This window comes from Oncorhynchus mykiss, chromosome 2 (assembly GCF_057628025.1).
Source record: "Oncorhynchus mykiss isolate SJ-2025 chromosome 2, ASM5762802v1, whole genome shotgun sequence".
Taxonomy (NCBI): domain Eukaryota; kingdom Metazoa; phylum Chordata; class Actinopteri; order Salmoniformes; family Salmonidae; genus Oncorhynchus; species Oncorhynchus mykiss.
The window spans coordinates 57771333-57788192 of record NC_143023.1 but is presented as its reverse complement, the minus strand read 5'-3'; the positions used below and the strand labels follow the sequence as shown (position 1 = coordinate 57788192).

Here is a 16860-nt window from a genome sequence, read left to right as displayed (position 1 = left end):
CATTGTCAGCTCACAGTCAGATTAACGTGTTTCTGAAGAAATTAACCACCAATACTCATTAAAAAAACTGCCCAACAAACTCTACAAAATGAACCAATCGTACAGATGCGCTCCAAAAAGTGCAGAGAAATTCATTGAAACATTCAACTCAAATGAAATTAACTCTATACAGGTCTTCACCTACTCGAAACATCAATTGCATATTCCAAAAAGCAGCATCAAAAGCAAATTTTAGAAAACCAAAGAAATGCAACATCAGAAACAAAAAACTAGAAAAATGGTTTGATAACAAATGTTTAAACAATTACAAAACACCTAAGGCAAATGTCAAATGAAAAAACATAAGCAGCAAAACAACCCAGAGCTACGCTATAAATACTTTGAAACAGTATACATGCAAGAAATTGAATTATATCAATAAGTCATTAAAAAAACAACCAAAATCCATTAGATTACCCAATAACCAAACAAGAACTAAATGAAAAGCTAAAATCTATAAAACCAAAGGCTTGTGGTCTAGATAACATCAGAAATTAAATGCTGAAAAACAGCACACCTGTGTCGCAAAATGCTGCGCTTAAATTGTTCAACATGGTACTAACTTCTGTCTGCTTTCCTGATGTCTGGAACCAGGGGCTCATCTCCCCTAACCACAAAAGTGGAGACAAATCAGACCCCAATAATTACAGGGGAATTTGCATAAACAGCAACATGGGAAAGGTTTTCTGTAGCATTTTCAATTCAAGAATCCAAACTTTTCTTCAAGGACAAAATGTAATAAGTAAATGTCAAATTGGCCATTGTACTACTGACCATATACAGTGGCTTGCGAAAGTATTCACCCCCCCTTGGCATTTTTCCTATTTTGTTGCCTTACAACCTGGTAGTTTTGTATCATTTGATTTACATAACATGCCTACCACTTTGAAAATGCAATTTTATTTATTTATTGTGAAACAAACAAGACAAACACAGAAAACTTGAGCATGCATAACTATTCACCTCCCCCACAAAGTCAATACTTTCTAGAGACACTTTTTGCAGCAATTACAGCTGCAAGTCACTGGGATTTTTGCTCATTCTTCAAGGCAAAACTGCTCCAGCTCCTTCAAGTTGGATGGGTTCCGCTGGTGTACAGCAATCTTAAAGTCATACCACAGATTCTCAATTGGATTGAGGTCTGGGCTTTGACTAGGCCATTCCAAAACATTTACATGTTTCCCCATAAACCAATTGAGTGTTGCTTTAGCAGTATGTTTAGGGTCATTATCCTGCTGGAAGGTGAACATCTGTCCCAGTCTCAAATCTCTGAAACAGGTTTCCCTCAAGAATTTCCCTGTATTTAACGCAATCCATTATTCCTTCAATTCTGAACAGTTTCCCTGCTGTTAAAAAACATCCCCCCCAGCTTGATGCTGCCACCACCATGCTTCACTGTGGGGGTGGTGTTCTCTGGGTGATGGGAGGTGTTGGATTCGCGCCAGACATAGCGTTTTCCTTGATGGCCAAAAAGGTCAATTTTAGTCTCATCTGACCAGAGTACCTTCTTCCATATGTTTGGGGAGTCTCCCACATGCCTTTTGGCAAACACCAAAAGTGATTGCTTATTTTTTTCTTTAAACAAAGTTTTTTTCTGGCCACTCTTCTGTAAAGCCCAGCTCTGTGGAGTGTACGGCTTAAAGTGGTCCTATGGACAGATTTTTAACAATGGATTTAATGGTGCTCCGTGGGTTGTTCAAAGTTTTGGATATTTTTTTATTACCCAACCCTGATCTGTTTGGAGAGCTCCTTGGTCTTCATGGTGCCGCTTGCTTGTTGGTGCCCCTTGCTTAGTGGTGTTGCAGACTCTGGGGCCTTTCAGAATAGGGGTGTGTGTGTGTGTGTGTGTGTGTGTGTGTGTGTGTGTGTGTGTGTGTGTGTGTGTGTGTGTGTGTGTGTGTGTGTGTGTGTGTGATATATATATGTGTAGACCCTTTGCTGTTGTTCTGGGATTGATTTGCACTTTTCGCACCAAAGTATGTTCATCTCTAGGAGACAGAACGTGTCTTCTTCCTGAGCAGTATGACGGCTGCGTGGTTCCATGGTGTTTATACTTGCGTATTATTGTTTGTACAGCTGAACGTGGTACCTTCAGGCGTTTTGAAATTGCTCTCAAGGATGAACCAGACTTGTGGTCTTGGCTGATTTCTTTTGATTTTCCCATGGTGTCAAGCAAAGACGCACTGAGTTTGAAGCTAGGCCTTGAAATAAATCCACAAGTACACCTCCAATTGACTCAAATGATGTCAATTAGCCTATCAGAAGCTTCTAAAGCCATGACATAATTTTCCAAGCTGTTTAAAGGCCCAGTCAACTTAGTGTATGTAAACTTCTGACCCACTGGAATTGTCATACAGTGAATTAGAAGTGAAATAATTGGTCTGTAAACAATTGTTGGAAAAAATTACTTGTGTCATGCACAAAGTAGATGTCCTAACCGACTTGCCAAAACTATAGTTTGTTAACAAGACATTTGTGGAGTGGTTGAAAAACAAGTTTTAATGAATCCAACGTAAGTGTATGTAAACTTCCGACTTCAACTGTATCTACATTGGGAAACTTTAATATGGCAGTGATTGCCAGCAGAGCATTGTACGCAATAAAAACAACATTATTCAAAATCAACATCCCAATTAGATTTTGGACCAAAATATTTGACAACATAATCCTACCAATAGCTCTTTACAGAAGGAAGGTTTGGGGACTTTAAAATGTGGGACATACATCCAATTGAAGCCCTAAAGTCCATAGAAATGCACAAACTAATAATGCATGTAGTGCAGAATTTGACCACTTTCCAGTGGTAATGAAAAAACAAGAAATATTATTACAATTTTGGCTAAACCTAAATTCATGTCCAAATTCAAGTTTCCAATCGAAAGCACTTCAAACCCAAGAGCTAAGCCCAGAAACGAGCCCTCTCAGTCAGCTGGTGTTGAACCTAACCATCCAACCTGACACTAGCACTGCTTCAAAAGAAAGAATTCACATAAACAACATGAACCAATCAAAAGGACTCATATTTACAACATTGGAAAAACGAAACAAAATCCCAAAACCGACTAAATTGCTATCTGCCCCTAAACAGAGAATACTAACATGCGGATTATCTCTACTCTGTCAGAGATACGAAGCAGAGACAGATCCTTACCAAGTACAGGCTGAGTGACCACCAATTGGCAATAAAAACTGGCAGACATAAAAAGACATGGTTCCCCAAAGAGGAGCGTGTATGTGGTCACTGCACGACAGGGGAGGTAGAAACAGAGATGCACTTTCTCCTTCACTGTGAGAAATATATCTCACCAAGAGATTCATTATTCACAGAAATTACTATATTTATTCCTAATTTAAATGTATTAAACCCAGAGGAAAAACCAAAAATACTAATGGGCGAAGGAGCAAGGGCTCCTCTTGCAGCCAAATATGTACAGCACCAGTCAAATGTTTGGACACACCTACTCATTCAAGGGTTTTCTTTCTTTTTTTTGGTACTATTTTCTACGTTGTAGAATAATATGGAAGACATCAAAACTATGAAACAACACATATGGAATCATGTAGTAACCAAAAAAACAAAAATGTGTTTCAGATTCTTCAAAGTAGCCACCCCTTGCCTTGATGACAGCTTGTATTGGCTTTGGCAATATTGACGCAATGTTTTTCATGCCAATAAAGCAGCTTGAATTTGAGAGAGAAAGACAGAGAAGATTAGAGGCAAAGGCATGTAAAGTGTGTGTGTCGGTAGTACTCTGAATGATGTAGTGATGGTCATACATAATTTAGTGACAGAGAGAGGTCTCTCTCTCCCTGGAAAGCAATAACATTTAACACATGTGAAGGACACATCAAACAAACCATCTTGACACCGAGCACAGTCCAGCGAGACATAGGCCAGATATATATGACTCAATTGGAGTTGACTACATGGCCCGGCCAAACACTATGCCACGTCCACTCACCGACCCTTCACTGAATGCGAACACATTCGGGCCGTCTGATTAGTCCAAAAACCGATGGGTTTGGCCAGAGCATATGCACACACATGCACTCATAATTTGCTACTTCTACTCTGTTCTTTATTTTACTCCTATTATTATTATTATTAGGGATGCGCAATATATCGGTGAACATATCAGAATCGGCCGACATTAGCTAAAAATGCCAACATCAGTATTGGCCGATGTCTAGTTTAACCTCTAGTTTAATTTAGTCAAATTCTAGACTTGACGTGCATACCTATATAACGTAGGTAGGTACATGACATAATGACGCCACGTAAAATTTTGCGCTATATGTGCAACTGTCACGACTTCCGCCGAAGTCGGTCCCTCTCCTTGTTCGGGCGACGTTCGGCGTTCGACGTCCCCAGTCTTCTAGCCTTCGCCGATCCACTTTTCATTTTCCATTTGTTTTACACACCTGGTTTCAATTCCCCAATTACATGTTCATTATTTAACCAACCAGGCGCAGTACTATAAAGGCACCAGTGATTTCGACAAGAGGCGCAACAGAGATATTCACAATTCAGGGTAACGTTAAGCAGTTAACTTCTATTAGATAACTGGACAGATTTAGCTATGTACAACCATTTTTCAACAACCATTTTCCATCTAGCTAGTTGGTCAGCTAGTTGCTAGCTAGACATATAGTTCAGTGGAGGCTGCTGAGGGGATGATGGCTCATAATAATGTCTGGAATGGAGTAAATGGAATGGTATCAAACACGTGGTTTCCATTTAGTTGATACCATTTCATTAACTCCATTCCAGCCATTATTATGAACCATCTTTCCCTCAGCAGCCTCAACTGATATAGTTATGTCTGTCATATTGCGGTATCTAGCTATAAGCTAAATCTGATCAATCAAAGGGTTAGGTGTAAGCAATTATGGTAATTACAAATGCCCTTAACTTGGTGTCTTCCATTAACAGACACTGAGAAAGAAAGGATGAAAGTGAGAGAGGGAGAGACAGGTAGGAAGAAAGTGGAAGACAGACAGAGAGATGGAGAGAAAGAAACTGAGAAAGACAGCAGTGCAAATGTATTTAGACTTGAGTATTTCAACAACTCTTATCTTCCAACTTGTTAGGCAACCATATGTACTGTACCTACGGGGGAAGGATGGCGATTTTTACTAAGGAGGAGGATGCCGTGCTGACCGAGATGCATGCTGGCCATTTCGGAGTGAAGCGCATGGTTGCCAAAATCAACCTACGCTTCTTCTGACAGGGAATTGTCAAGGAGATGGACAGCTGGGCAAGTGAAATAACCTTTTGTTATTCAATCATATTCTGTTATATCTGAAATTATTATGATTTCAATGAATGTCATATCAGAGAGCACACAATGTTTCAATTTGTCACTTTGTGCTTAAAGATCAGTTCCCGGTCTAGCCTGCCAGAAGTTTGAGAGGTTGAAGACTGTGGCGCCCGGAGTTAAAGCCCATCAAAGTTGTTTCACCATGACACATGATCGGTAAGAGTCACACTGGGGCGGCAGGGTAGCCTAGCGGTTAGAGCGTTGGACTAGTAACCGGAAGATTGCAAGTTCAAACCCCCAAGGTACAAATCTGTCCATCTGCCCCTGAACAAGGCAGTTAACCCACTAGGCCGTCATTGAAAATAAGAATTTGTTCTTAACTGACTTGCCTAGTTAAAAAAAAGTGTCACAATTCAAATTTTGTCCTGATAAGCTGTTTTGTAATGGTTGCTTTATTTGACCACAGCAGAGTTCTTGTAGAATTGTGTGTGTCAGTATCCTTACAAATGTGAAAATCTGCATACTGTGTGCCACAGATACGGGTAAGAATAAAGTCATCATCTAAAGTGTTAGAGAGATGTCAGGGGTGGATGTCATCGGACCCCATCGGTGTCTGACGGCGACTGATCACTTTTCCAAGCGGGTGGCGGCAATACCCATTAAGGTCAGTAAATGAAGAGTACGTGCTTAACTCTACATTCCCTTCTGTAACCCATTAAAATGGATGCTTGGAAACAAAAATAGATTTTCGTTTTGTATGATACCCATCAAGGACGAGACTGGCGAGGCCACCTCCCAAGGCGATGATGATACCCACGGTTCTCCCGAGGTCATCTTTGAGTGACTGATGTCATGAACGCTGGAACAAGGTACGGATGTTAAGTTATATTCTGTCACCAATGGTTTGTTAAATTTGTTTTTTTACTATTTGTTTTTCACCATGGTACATAAAATCGGACATATTTCAATATCCTACATTGTCAATAGACATCGTTTTCTTACCCCTCCTCAAGGTTTGGTGAATGGACCAACCAGACCCTCAACCAGACCCTATAACGTACTTTCAGACCACTGAAACACCACCTGATGTGGTGGAAGTTGTCGGACCAGATCAGAACGCCTTCGACGACCAACTTCAGGCACGGTTTTGACCAGGTAAAAATGATTGTTCATATATTTTCTGGCCCTCCAAGAGATATGTAAGAAATGTATTTGTAATATGAAATATAAATTGTATTTATTCCTGTTATTTAATCAAGATGAGACTGAACATCGACAAGGCGCAGGAGAAACAGAAGGACAGCTACTGGAGCAGAATCAAGAAGGGGACCAAGTGCAACGACATCCGGCCGAATAACTTGTTTTGGAAGAAGGATGAAAGGAAGGCGAGACCTGGGAAACCTTGCTGCTCTTTTGCTTCTAGCTGGGGTCACCATCTGTTAAGGTGAATATTTTTTTTTAAATCTCATAACTTTGCATTTGCACACAAAATAACCTGAAGCTAGTTTTAGTTTCCCTAACACTGATATTTCTCTTCGTAGGGCTACCTCGATGGAAGCTAACAATCTTCTCCGGTTGGACAGTCGACCACTGAAAGCACTGACACCCTACACTTCGGTGAAGCCCAACGGACAAAGTATGTTAAGCTTTGGTTGACATTTGAGGAAGCAAAAAATGGCAGTTAGGCTGAGCTTATAAAAATGTACCTCTTCAATTTACCTCTCTAAATGACTTTAGGACCATCGACTGTCCAAGCCCCCAGGAGGTATCCCATCCACCAGAACCAGTGAGTTCGGATCAGTCTGATTCGCTGCGCTCTTAGTAAGGGAAGGTCCAGCTTGAGGTAGGCTATACCTTCCAAAAGTACATATCTCCCATTTATAACACTGTACTAATCCATCACATTTTCTCACAATAAAGTGTATCCTGTGTGTTTGCTTGTTTACGTCTGTCTCCTCCCCTGTTCCCTTTAACTCTGCTCTTGTTCTCCAGGAGCTAGGGGGTTCTGCCCAACACCCAGACGTGGATCCACCTGATGTCCTCCATTACCAACCACCCTCCAAACTTTTCCTTATTTCATATACTGTTATTGTTATTGTCATTATCTGCTAAGAAGGTTTTCTATCATACTGGGCACATAAATGTGAGATACACAGACTAACTAAAACACTAGCACTGCAAACACTCAGAAGAGAGCAGCAGTGCCTGGACTTTGCAGTCTCCCTCTTCCAAGTCCCCCTTGCAAGACTGGCTGCCTGTTGAGAACAAGTGACAGGCAGAACCTCCCACCCACACAGCAACCACACACCATAATTCAGTATTTTAGTCTGATTGTTTATTTTTGTACACTCACATGGCAATCTGTGAAAATAAATGAATGACATAACTGTACCATAAAATATCACACTTTTTGCCCACAAGGACACGGGGGAACACAAGGACACAGGGGAACATTATTTGGCATGACAGCCCAGATGTATTTTTTTTGTTACCCGAGCTACAGATGGCTACTAATACAGGACTCGTAAAGGCCCAGTGCACTACTTTTGTGATTTTTTAAGGGGGTGCTGCAGCACCCTCAGCACCCCTGCTCCCACGGATTAGCAAGGAATCCTTTTATACCCTATAGCTGTGCCCCGGTGATAAACTGTGTAGGCTATTGTACCACTTGGATTATAGGACCTGGCACAGGTCTCTAAGGTAACATGTAATGTGGGAGGATGAAGAGAGTAAAATGAAGTTGAGACAATGACCTCGGGTAATTTTTTGCATTTGATTTTGCCAGAGGACTACCAGGTGCTTAATGTAAAGGGATGCCTGGCTCTGGCTTAAATTTATTTACCGAGACATCAATAGGCCCATACTTTTAACAAGATGGTCACGTTTTTCCATTACTTTCTGACTAAAACAATAAATAATCCACTGGGAAAAAACGCAATGAATCGACGTTATTTGGACGTAATTTCAACCAAAAATAATCTATGTGATGACACTGAAGTAATGTGGAAAACTGATTGGATTTGGGGAAAAAAAAGTAATCACCGTAAGGGAATTACGTATTTTTTCCGTAACTTTCAATTTAAATCCAATGACATGGTGACATTGTTTGTTGATTTCACGTTAGTTTACTACTCAACCAAATGTAAATCATAACTGGACATTGAACTGCTGACATATATGCCCAGTGGGAAACAACTGAATAATAAACTTATTTGAAAGACAACAAAAAAAATCGATGGTGAGTAATGTTGAGCGAAATATAAAAAACACATACCTTTTCACTTTTCGCCAATTGTGCGCACGAGATAATTGTTTCGACCAACTCATTCAACAACCAAACAGTAGCACCCACACATGCAAAACACTTACCGGTTTGTATCGTGAGATCATTACTTTCAAAGAGCGACGGTTGTGGACTCCAGTCCTCGAGTGCAACAAAAAGCCAACATAAACAGATAACAGGTTGGTTATTTTACAAGTGGACCACAAAAAAATCTCAGGGACTATGCATCCTCTCTCTTGTTCATCTTGTCTTGGCTGAGCATCCAACCAACTAAAAAAATAAAAACACTCGGAAAGAAACAAACAATTAGTCACATCTGTTCTGGTTTTAAACGCAGCTAGAGTCCATCACGTCCGCAAACAAAGGGAACTTGGTTAAACTGACAGAAACGATTGATGGATGCCGTGACCGTCTGGGCAAAGACAGTACACTATAAAGATAGGCAGAAACTGCTTCTCCAATAGAAATTCCCGATCACGTTTGTAGGCGATGTCATAGCGACGTTGGCTAATCAAGCACATGCGCAGAAAAGGTCGCGCGAATTGCGCATATGCAGGCCGTCAAACGAACGGCACTTCTTCGATATAAAGTTGTTTTTGACGAAAATGAAAACGTGTCAGTTTGTTACTTTCACGAGGTTGGAGTAATAACATGTTAACATACTTAAGACATTGGCTCGAATCTAGGTGGTGGCTTTACGATTTCGAGAAAATTAACAACTAGGGAATAATGTTTCACTTTTCTTATTGACTTCTCTAACCGCAAACACCAGCCTGGTCTGCTTCGCAAGCGTTCACGCAAGTCTGTCGATGTTGCGCCTCTGGGTTTAGAAACTCTGTGATTTGGGAGTCTGACTCTTCTTTTACCAGGATCTGGCCAGTGGCCACATTCCTGAAACTGTGTACAGAGGAAGCAGCGCGAGACACAATTTCAAGGCTACCTTCTGCTTTAGCATGAGCCGTCGACTAATGTACAAAAACCGGTCGATCTGATGCAGACACACAAGATGCTCTGTAGTTGCGTAGCCTATGCCAGCCCACCACATTTTAGAATGAACTGAACGTCATTGCCTGAGCGTTGCTATTACATCATCGCCTGGTGAGCAAGCATGCAATCCTACATGAACTACTTAATTTGCAGACGCAATTCATTGTAGAAGCGAATTCATATAGGCTACAATAATAATGATGAATATTTTATTAATCAAAATTAGTGGATGATTTAACATTTACTCATACAATATTTTAACTAAACCACACATAGCCTGAATAGACAGATTGAATTAGGTTTAGGCAAGGGTCTGCGTGCTCCCGCATTGTAAATGGCACAAGACAAGTGTTCACTTAATCCATTGAAAGAGACCTTAACAATTAGGCCGACTGTGATTCAATAATGTCAGGAAATCCACAGACGAGAAGACCCTCGCCACGGAACTAGGTCAACCCCGCCTTCCACAGGCTTCCCAGACAGACAAGCGATGGGCAGAGCGGGGTTTGTATAGACTTTAGCTCAGTGGGTTCACCTGGACGTGTCCAGTACAAAAACGTTTGGAACGTTGCAGATAGAAATGCCACGAATAGAACTGACATGATTCCTTAAAATCAGAGAAGCATGTTTGTTCTCCATAATCAGTGGCGATTTTAGCATGTACGTCTTGGCGGGGCAAATTCATTTGTTTTTGATGCATGGCAGCAAAGTCACTACACAACAGAATTCAAGAAACGTAATTGTACTATAACGGTGACCACAAACTGTTAGGGCCTACACAAAGCTGTCCCAACAACAAAGCTTTCTTTTCAGCACCATGGAGTGAATCCTTACCACTGCTACACCTGGCAATCAGTGGAACCTGGTCTGGCAACATTGCTGATATGGCTGACTTGCTTAAACAAATCTGATTTCGACTGACAATTGGGATGTACAAACTATGGTATAAGGGGACGACGAGCATACAGTTGAAGTCGGAATTGTACATACACCTTAGCCAAATACATTTAAACTCAATTTTTCACAATTCCTGACATTTAATCCAAGTACAAATTCCCTGTTTTAGGTCATTTAGGATCACCACTTTAGTTTAAGAATGTGAAATGTCAGAATAAGAGTTGAGATAATTATTTATTTCAGCTTTTATTTCTTTCATCACATTTCCAGTGGGTCAGAAGTTTACATACACTCAATTAGTATTTGGTAGCATTGCCTTTAAATTGTTTAACTTCGGTCAAATGTTTTGGGTAGCCTTCCACACGCTTCCCACAATAAGTTGGGTGAATTTTGGCCCATTCCTCCTGACAGAACAACCACCTAATACACACAAATCTAAAGGGGTGAATGAGAATATGTACATATAAGTATATGAATTAGTGATGGCCGAGCGGCATAGGCAAGGTGCAGTAGATGGTATAAAATACAATATATACATGTGATATGAGTAATGTAAGATATGTAAACATTATTAAAGTGGCATTGTTTAAAGTGACTAGTGATCCATTTATTAAAGTGTCCAGTCATTGGGTCTCAATACAGTATACACATGTGATGAGTAATGTAAGATATGTAAACATTATTAAAGTGCCATTATTTAGAGTGGCATTGTTTAAAGTGACTAGTGATCCATACAAAAGGGTCTCAATGTGGGCAGCAGCCTTTCTGAGTTAGTGATTGCTGTTTAGCAGTCTGATGGCCCTGAGATAGAAGCTGTTTCTAAATCTCTCGGTCCCAGCTTTGATGCACCTGTACTGACCTCGCCTACTGGATGATAGCGGTGTGAACAGGCAGTGGCTCGGGTGGTATATATATATACCCCCGAGCTGACAAGGTAAATAAAGGTCGTTCTGCCCCTGAACAAGGCAGTTAACCCACTGTTCCTAGGCAGTCATTGAAAAAAAGAATTTGTTCTTAAACTGACTTGCCTAGTTAAATAAAGGTCAAATAAAAATATATATACTTCAACAGTGTTTACTGCTCCTGCGACATCAATGATTACACAATGTAACTATGCAATAGACTAGAAACATGATTGATTTGTTATTCATATATACAGAAAACAACTATGCATATCTAACTGCATTAATCTGAGGACACAGGATAGTATTTCAATGAGATACTTAATTTCAACCAGTGAAGAAAGTGAAATGCTTTATTGAAAGAAGTTCATTATTCAGGTGTTATAAATGCTTTATAATTATGTAATATTATAAATACAAGTTCAATCTGTACTTCAATGCACATATGGTGTGCATTATAAAACGAGGTGGGGAGAGAGGTGTAGAAGACAGAAAGGGAAAGAGGTAAGAACAGCGGCAGACAGCATTTGATTCATGAATTACAGTGCTACTCGAATATTCTCTCAGTTCATCACAATTGCGGTGTATCCTAACCAGCCTTGGGCCCCCAGTTGGCCCGAAGGTTATCTTAAGAGCGGGTGAGGCGGCGATGACAGGACTGGCTTCCTCTCTCACATCAAAACACATCTGCAGACAAGTAACAAAGTAACAAATGGATAGAGAGAGAGCATGATTAAGCCTTGGTTTTCTATTCTAACACGGTCAGTCATCTTAAATCAGGAGGTGAAATGCAAAACTGACCTTGGATCATTAACTCTGGGACTACTACATCTCTGTCTGTATTTCAATGTAAAGCATCTCTTTAATTATACTTCCTGTTGACCCGACCAAGTAACATCTCACCTATGATCAAGCTGTGCCCTCTGTCAGCCAGTTCAGATGCGGGAGGGGTTCACCAAAACAGCTGATATAACCTAGAGGATTTAGGGAGAAGGGGGAGAGGGATGAAGCGAAGAAGAGACTGTTAATGTGTGTGTGTGGTCTCACCTGGTGTCCACACTAAGTGGCTACAGAGTACTTTATGCTGAAAAACAGACACATGAGGACAAACAATAGAAGATAATGTCAATAGAAGATACTGTATGTGATGCAGACACCTATCAGAGTGTACCTGAAACATTTAAAAATAGATGGCTATGTGTCTCACCACTTGGTTATTGCAAGGCTAACCCCCGGGGAAATCATAACTTGGCAGCAACAGATAGTCCAGTGAAAATGTCTGGATTTATGTGGTGTAAATCTGAAAATTAGCAGCTGACATCTTAAGTTTTTTTTTTAATGCATGTGTGAAAGGTTCAATGTACTTGGTTTCTCAAATGACTGCCTCGCCTGGTACACCAACTACAGAGTTCAGTGTGTCAAATCTGAAGGCCTGTTGTCCGGACCTCTGGCAGTCACTATGGGGGTGCCACAGGGTTCAATTCTCGGGCCGACTTTTTTCTCTGTATACATCAATGATGTCGCTCTTGCTGCTGGTGATTCTCTGATCCACCTCTACGCAGACGATACCATTCTGTATACTTCTGTCCCTTCTTTGGACACTGTGTTAACTAACCTCTAGACGAGCTTCAATGCCATACAACTTTCCTTCCGTGGCCTCCAACTGCTCTTAAATGCAAGTAAAACTAAATGCATGCTCTTCAGCAAATCGCTACCAGCGCCTGCCCGCCCGACTAGCATCACTACTCTGGAGGCTTCTGACTTAGAATATGTGGACATATACAAATAGGTGTCTGGTTAGACTGTAAACTCTCCTTCCAGACTCACATTAAGCATCTCCAATCAAAATTAAATCTAGAATCGGCTTCCTATTTCGCAACAAAGCATCCTTCACTCATGCTGCCAAACATACCCTTGTAAAACTGACTATCCTACCGATCCTTGACTTCGGCAATGTCATTTACAAAATAGCCTCCAACACTCTACTCACAAAATTGGATGCAGTCTATCACAGTGCCATCCGTTTTGTCACCAAAGCCCCATATACTACCCACCACTACGACCTGTATGCTCTCATTGGCTGGCCCTCGCTTCATATTCGTCGCCAAACCCATTGGCTCCAGGTCATCTATAAGTCTTTGCTAAGTAAAGTCCCGCCTTATCTCAGCTCACTGGTCACCATAGCAGTACCCACCCATAGCACGCGCTCCAACAGGTATATTTTACTGGTCACCCCCAAAGCCAATTCCTACTTTGGCCGCCTTTCCTTCCAGTTCTCTGCTCAATGACTGGAACGAATTGCAAAAATCCCTGAAGCTGAAGACTCATATCTCCCTCACTAAATTTAAGCACCAGCTGTCAGAGCAGCTCACAGATCACTGCACCTGTACAAAGCCCATCTGTAAATAGCCCATCTAACTACCTCATCCCCATACTGTTATTATTATTTTTTGCTCCTTTGCACCCCAGTATCTGTACTTGCACATTCATCTTCTGCACACATGTCACTCCAGTGTTTAATTGCTAAATTGTAATTATTTTGCCACTATGGCTTATTTATTGCCTCACCTCCCTTATCTTACCTCATTTGCACATGATGTATATAGACATTTTTCCTACTGTATGTTTGTTTATTCCATGTGTAACTCTGTGTTGTTGTATGTGTCGAACTGCTTTGCTTTATCTTGGCCAGGTCGTAGTTGTCAATGAGAACTTGTTCTCAACTAGCCTACCTGGTTAAATAAAGGTGAAATAAAAAATAAAAAACAAGACAGGCAGAGATGGAGAAAAGGAACACAGAACAGTTTAATTACCTCTGGTTATGGACACAATAAAGCCAGCAGTAAAGCTTCCACAGCCTGTTCCTCACACAGTGAACATCTGGCAATATCTACATTTTTGACCCCTTGATCAGCTCGCTCTCTGAACGTAAAGAAAACAGCTTATTTTTTGTAGATATGAAAACAATAACAGAGATATGACAGTTCAATCTAAAGCAGCAGATGTCATTTTTAGGATACGTCAATACAGCCCAGTGCTGCTTACCTGAGAGGCCATCTTCTTAGGTGTCCACTTTGACTTCCTTTGTGTCGGAAAAAAGTTGCTTTCAGAACAATTATTTTTGATTGAAAATTTTAAAAAAGGTCTCAGAGCGAGTGACGTCAACGATTGAAACGCTATTAGCGCGCACCCCACTAACTAGCTAGCCATTTCACACCGGTTACACCCGACTTGAAAAACATCTAAATATAAACATTGCGAGATATTTGGCGAAATAGACAGACATGCCTATATTTCCCCCATAGGAAACAATGGGAAGACCGCAGAGTTCCAATATTATTTTTGTTGTTTACATTTTAACTATAAAACAACGTGAGCAGGTCTCATTGCCAACAACAGCGAAGCAGGCATTGTGACGTTGAACAATAAGCTGGGAGTTGAATGTTCGGAAGGCGAGTTGGTGCTCAATAAAACTAAAAGGAGCTGGCAGGGTGAAAAATGCACTAAAATAAGTCCTGTTTTTTTGCGATTACTTCAAAACGTCGGCAAGCAGCTGGGAAATATGGTCATATTATGAAACTGGGCTCCACGGCGGATGCAATGAACTCGTTTTTTATCAGAAAACAACGTTGTTAAAAATGTAATGTGTCCAGCCTACTATCTACACAGATTTCAGAGCACTCTCATCTGAGTGTACCAGAGCGCAGAATAATTACTTTACCAGCGCTCAACACCCGTTGAATATAGCCGGTATCAGTAAACGTCGAAAAAAAGCATAATTACATTGTATCCAGCAGCACATTTATAGTCACCAAAGCTCTGGTTAACACGAAAACTGCCTTACTAGCTCTGCTAGGGCGAGTAAAATGGTCAGAGTGGTCTCATTTGTGTCTGGAAGTAGCTAGCAAGTTAGCCAACATTAGCGTGGGTGCTTGACTGCCGTTGTAAGGCCAGAACTCAGAAATCAACCCTACTCCTCGGCCCGAACGTCCAGTGTGCGCTCCGAGAGCAAAACGGTCTGAATTTACAAACTGACAATTTTTCTCTGAATGGTAACCCTATAATATTAATCAAATTAATTAAGCCAAATTTCTTCAAATCAATCCGATATACTATGCTATTACATAAAAAAGTTTGACATTTTCTGGTAATGCCAATATGGAATACTATCAAATGCTTCTCAAAGATGCCCTCTGGTGGTCAAACTAGCAATAACTTGCAGTAGTTGAAGAATGACGTACCACAAAATGACGTACCACAGAATGCTGCAGCAGCACGCAGGCTGTGCCGCAGTATGAGGCAACTTTTAAAGGAGGAACCACTGTAGATACACATTGAGTTCTATCTGTCAAGTCATTTTTACACCAGTTACAAGGAGCCTGGTCTAGGCCAATTGAGGAAAGCCTCTGAATTAGCAGTGAGTGATCAACAGTATCGAAAGCCTTTAACAGGTCAATGAAGAGGGAAGCACAATGTTGCCTTTGATACATACAGTTAACCACATAATTTGGAACTAAGGATGCCGCAGCGATAGTGCTATGACCTCGTATCTCTAATACATACCATGGGAAAATGATCACTGAGATCACATGAAAGTAATCCACTAGACAAATATTTATGGGGGTTATTAGTAAGAATTATATCAATCAATGAGGAGTTAACCAGGTTTTTCACATTTAGCCATATCCATTTTTAGACCAATTGAGTCAGATTAAAAATCAATGCATATGCTCTTAAATGGATCTGAGGCCGGGGATAGACAATCCAGATTCAAATCCCCTAAAATGACCAACTCCGAGAAAAAAAAGAAGTTAAACACTCAGATATAGCACTAATAGCAACCGCCATAGCAGCATGGGGGCTGTAAATCCCAGCAACAAATACATGTGTATTCTGGTTTATGGACACATCTACAACTAGGAGCTCAAACGTCTTAGGAACAAAAATGTGAAATTATTGGGACTCCAAGAAATGAGATTGAACATATATTGCCAATTCTTCCCCCTTCTGTAATCGGTCACATGTAAATACATTATAATAATTTACTTCAGTGTTTTTATCAGAGATAGAACCATTTAACCATGTTTCCGAGAGAACCAGAATGTCGGGACATGAGTCCTGTACCCAAATGTCAGTTGTGTCCGTTTTTTAAATCCTACTTCGCACATTAAGGTGCATTAGCCCAAGCCCCCTATGAGATTTAAAGTCGGAGGGGGGGATTCAGCTCACTCCTATAAAAGCTAACAGGCATAGGGTCATCTGCAGCAAATTGTTGAGTGAGCTGAGACTTTCCAAAGATCCCTGGCCAACCACGTGAGAGCATTTGACAGACCTCCCTCAAGTCGCTGGATGCAGGGGCTGAGGCGGGAACTGGGAGAGCAGTGTTGGCAGAGCTCAATCCACCCGGACGAAGCTACCGCCAAAGGAGTGGAGCTTTCTGCAGGGGACTATAGTGGCTGCCAATGCTCCAATCTGGGTGTGGCTCCTGTTG

At 41.0% G+C, this 16860-nt stretch overlaps 1 protein-coding gene across 3 annotated transcripts in view; it reads right to left on the bottom strand.

The window, feature by feature from the left end:
• Window positions 1-9042, bottom strand: part of LOC110492500 (ATP-binding cassette, sub-family C (CFTR/MRP), member 8) — a 117887-nt gene extending 108845 nt beyond the window's left edge. For all 3 annotated transcript variants that reach the window (XM_090203429.1, XM_090203432.1, XM_090203433.1), the window contains exon 1: window positions 8670-9042. The gene's annotated coding sequence lies outside the window, so the exon portion shown is untranslated. The remainder of the gene's footprint in view (window positions 1-8669) is intronic.
• Window positions 9043-16860: the final 7818 nt, after the last annotated feature.